Genomic DNA, 5,417 nt, shown 5'->3' on the forward strand with positions numbered 1-5,417 from the left:
CGCATCCTATCTCATAAGGTTCGATTACGACGTCCGGACACACCATTACAACTGTGGTGTTCCAGGTGGCTTCAACTGTGAAACAATTCCACAGCGTCTTAAGTGATTGTCAAACTCATAACTCAGAAATTCTCATCGATCAGATCGTAGGGATTTGATCTTCTTGTTATGATGGTTCTTAACTTCACTTTGAAATCGCTTAAACTTTTTAAACGTTTCAGACTTGTGCTTCATTAAGTAAATATACCTATATCTACTCAAATCGTCAGTGAAGATGAGAAAATAGCGATATCCACCACACGCTTCAATTTTCATTGGATCACACGCATCAGAATGTATGATTTCCAACAAGTCACTTGCCCGTTTCATTGTACCTGAAAACGGGGTCTTAGTCATCCTGCCCATGAGGCATGGCTCGCATGTGTCAAGCGATTCAAAATCAAGTGACTCCAAACATCCATCGACATGGAGTTTCTTCATGCATCTTACGCCAATATGACCTAAGCGGCAGTGCCACAAGAAAGTGGTACTATCATTATTAACTCTACATCTTTTGGCGTGAACATGCGTATTACCACGACCGAGATTCAATGAACCATTCACATAGGGTGCATGACTATGAAAGGTATTATTCATGTAAACAGAATAACCATTATTCTCTAACTTAAATGAATAACCGTATTGCAATGAACATGATCTAATCATATTCATGCTCAACGTAGACACCTGATAACATTTATCTAGGTTCAATACTAATCCCGAAGGCAGATGGAGCGTGCGATGGTGATCTCATCAAATTTGGAAACACTTTCAACACACATCGTCACCTCGCCCTTAGCCAGTCTCCGTTTAGTCCGTAGCTTTTGCTTCAAGTCACCAATAATAGCAACTGAACCGGTATCCAATACCCAGATGCTACCAGGAGTACTAGTGAAGTACACATTAATAACACGTATATACTTTGTTGAAGTTGCCAACCTTCTTATCTACCATGCATTTGGGGGTAGTTCTGCTACCAGTGACCGTTCCCCTTACAATAGAAGCACTTAGTCTCGGGTTTGGGTTCAACCTTGGGTTCCTTCACTGGAGCGGCAACTGGTTTGCCATTCATGAAGTTTCCCTTCTAGCCCTTGCCCTTCTCGAAACCAGTGGTCTTGTTAAACCATCAACACTTGATGCTCCTTCTTGATTTCTACTTGTTGCGGTCTTAAGCACCGCGAACAGCTCCGGGATCATCTCCATCCCTTGCATGTCATAGTTCATCACGAAGATCTAGTAGCTTAGTGATAGTGACTAGAGAACTCAATCAATCACTATCTTATTCGGAAGTTTAACTCCCACTTGATTTAAGTGATTGTAGCACCCAGACATTCTGAGCACATGCTCACTAGCTGAGCTATTCTCCTCCATATTGTTGGCAAAAGAACTTGTCAGAGGTCTCATACCTCTCAATGCGGGCATGAGCCTGAAATCCCAATTTCAGCTCTTGGAACATCTCATATGTCTTATGGCGTTCAAAACGTCATTGGAATCCCGATTCTAAGCCGTAAAGTATGGTGCACTAAACTATCAAGTAGTCATCAGGACGTGTCTGTCAGGTGTTCACAACATCCACAGACGACGTTGTAGGGGTTTGAACATCGAGCTGTGCATCAAAGACGTAAGCCTTCTGTGTAGCAGTGAGGACACTCCTCGGACTACGGACCCAGTCCGCATCATTGCTTACAATATCTTTCAACTTGGTCTTTCTCTAGGATCGTATTGAAATAGGGAGCTACAACATGAGCTATTTATCTACAACATATTTGCAAAGACAATTTGGACTATGTTCATGATAATTAAGTTCATCTAATCAAAATATTTAATGAACTCCCACTCAGATAGACATCCCTCTAGTCATCTAAGTGAAACATGATCCGAGTCAACTAGGCCGTGTCCGATCATCACATGAGACGGACTAGTCAACATCGGTGAACATCTTCATGTTGATCGTATCTTCTATACGACTCATGCTCGACCTTTCGATCTTCCGTGTTCCGAGGCCATGTCTGTACATGCTAGGCTCGTCAAGTTAACCTAAGTGTATTGCGTGTGTAAATCTGGCTTACACCCGTTGTATTCGAACGTTAGAATCTATCACACCCGATCATCACGTGGTGCTTCGAAACAACGAACCTTCGCAACGGTGCACAATTAGGGGGAACACTTTCTTGAAATTATTGCGAGGGGTCATCTTATTTAAGCTACCGTCGTTCTAAGCAAATAAGAATGGTAAAACATGATAAACATCACATGCAATCAAATAGTGACATGATATGGCCAATATCATTTTGCTCCTTTTGATCTCCATCTTCGGGGCTCCATGATCATCGTTGTCACCGGCATGACACCATGATCTCCATCATCATGATCTCCATCATCGTGTCTTCTTGAAGTTGTCTCGTCATCTATTACTTCTACTACTATGGCTAACTCTTTAGCAATAAAGTAAAGTAATTACATGACGTTTATGTTGACACACAGGTCATAAATAAATTAAGACAACTCATATGGCTCCTGCCGGTTGTCATACTCATCGACATGCAAGTCGTGATTCCTATTACAAGAACATGATCAATCTCATACATCACATATATCATTCATCACATCCTTTTGGCCATATCACATCACACGGCGCATGCTGCAAAAACAAGTTAGACGTCCTCTAATTGTTGTTGCAAGTTTTTACGTGGCTGCTATAGGTTTCTAGCAAGAACGTTTCTTACCTACGCCAAAACCACAACGTGATATGACAATTTCTATTTACCCTTCATAAGGACCCTTTTCATCGAATCCGATCCGACTAAAGTGGGACAGACAGACACCCGATAGCCACCTTATGCAACTAGTGCATGTCAGTCGGTGGAACCAGTCTCACGTAAGCGTACGTGTAAGTTCGGTCCGGGCCGCTTCATCCCATGATGCCGCCAAATCAAGATAAGACTAGTAACGGCAAGCAAATTGACAAAATCAACGCCCACAACAACTTGTGTTCTACTCGTGCATAGAAACTACGCATAAACCTGGCTCTGATACCACTGTTTGGGATCATAGCAGAAATTTAAAATTTTCTACGCATCACCAAGATCAATCTATGGAGTAATCTAGCAACGAGGGGAAGGAGAGTGCATCTACATACCCTTGTAGATCGCTAAGCAGAAGCGTTGCAAGAATGCAGATGAAGGAGTCGTACTCGTAGCGATTCAGATCACGGTTGATTCCAATCTAAGCGCCGAACCACGGCGCCTCCGCGTTCAACACACGTGCAACCCGGTGACGTCTCCTACGCCTTGATCCAGCAAGGGGAGAAGGAGAGGTTGGGAAGACTCCGTCCAGCAGAAGCACGACGGCGTGGTGGTGGTGGAGGAGCGCGGAACTCTAGCAGGGCTTCGCCAAGCACTACGAGAGACGAGGAGGGAGAGAGGTAGGGATGCGCCAACAAGGGAAGAACTTCGTGTGTTGGGCTGCCCCTTTGCCTCCACTATATATAGGGGGAGAGGGATGGCTGCGCCACCACCTAGGGTTTCCACCCTAGGGGTGGCGGCAGCCCCAATCCCCATCTGGGGTGGCGGCCAAGTGGGGGGAGAGGCAGGCGCACTAGGCATGGGCCTTAGGGCCCATCTGCCCTTAGGGTTTGCCCCCTCTTCTCTCTAGGCGCATGGGCCTTCATGAGGAGGCGCCCCAGCCCACCTAGGGGTTGGTCCCTTCTCACACTTGGCCCATGTATGCCTCTGGGGCCCATGGCCCCTCCCGGTGGACCCCCGGACCCCTCCGGTGGTCCCGGTACACTACCGGTGATGCCCGGAACTTCTGGTGGCCAAAATCATACTTCCTATATATCAATCTTTACCTCTGGACCATTCCGGAACTCCTCGTGACGTCCGGGATCTCATCTGGGACTCCGAACAACATTCGTTAACCGCGTACATACTTTCCCTATAAACCTTAGCGTCATCGAACCTTAAGTGTGTAGACCCTATGGGTTCGGGAGTCATGCAGACATGGTTGAGACAACTCTCCAGTCAATAACTGAAAGAACATGCGGTGCCCCCATGTTTGGTTTTGGTAATTGATGACAATCTCTATGGACTAATGGTTTCCTTGAGTTATATTTGAAGGTTTTGTCCATAGGCTTTTCTTGGAGTGCATGTGTTGATTTCAAGGAGAGTTTGTGTCGACCAAGGTGTTATTCAAGGAATTATCCAAAGATTGGTCATGTGAGAGTTGAGCTTATTGCAAGCATGTCTTGAAGAAGAAGATTGTGTGATCATTCATGTCTACCTTCAAGACATCATTCAAATGAAGAGAATTGGAAAGGTTCAAGGTTGATCAAGACTAAGTCAAGAGTGAATCAAGTTGATCAACTCACAAAGCGCAGAAGATGTACCGAGAGGGATCAAGTGATCCCATGGTATGGTAAGAATTGTCAATTACGCTTTGTGTACTAACCCATGGTCTTCATGAGAGTTCTTTGTGGGGTTAGGTTGCGGTGTGCAAGTTCGAGTGGAGCATCACGAAGAGTTCAAATGCTTGAAGCTTGCCGTCCTTTGTGGTGATAATGGACTTGTGAAGATGTGCGGAAGAGTGGCTCACCCATAGTGGAGTATGGGGAAGCAATCAACTAGTCTTCATCGAGTCAACACAATCAAGAAAGGTGGTCCAACTTGAGGGAGTCAAGATTGTCATCATCTAGCTCAAGTGAACCATGTGCAAGGCAAAGGTTTGCCCTTGATAGGTTTTCTATTTTACCGGTCTCATGATGGTAGTTGGGAGACCGGGTTATAGGATCGATTACCGTACTATCAAGGGGGGCTCTCGATGAGTAGCTTGATCGTATCGTTCATAGAGAGCTCAAACCATTGCATCCTTGCATCATCTTTCTTGGCTCTTGTTTGGTTCTCTTTGTGAGTCTTAGAGCTTATGGTCATCTTGATGACAAGCTTGAGTTCATCGAAAACGGAGTTCGCATGCATCTTCTATGATGTTTTCGATGTTGGAGGTTTTGCCGATTCTTCTCGGTTGGAGGTTTCACTCCTCTTTTTGTTAGGCATACCTCCCCTGCCTCTTCTTACTCGTCGTCTTGTTTCCAACAAGCTTGAGTTTTCTCAATTCGGAGCTCATATGCAGAAGTTATGGCAGTTTTTGTTTTCTTGGAAGTGGTTTTTGTCTGGTCCCAGTGGTAGTACCACGAGCCCCAGCGGTAGTACCGCTTGGAGCTCTCAGCCGTTGTACCGTTGCTTCCGGGCGGTGGTACCACCATCTTGCTCAGCAAAGACTTGGGCGGTTGTTCCGGCCAAGCACCGCCCAAGTACCGGTCAGGCCTCTGTTTTGATGCGGTACTCGGGCGGTGGTGGCCCGGTTGGTCCGGTCGTACCGGT

This window comes from Triticum dicoccoides, chromosome 4A (genome assembly GCF_002162155.2).
Source record: "Triticum dicoccoides isolate Atlit2015 ecotype Zavitan chromosome 4A, WEW_v2.0, whole genome shotgun sequence".
NCBI lineage: Eukaryota > Viridiplantae > Streptophyta > Magnoliopsida > Poales > Poaceae > Triticum > Triticum dicoccoides.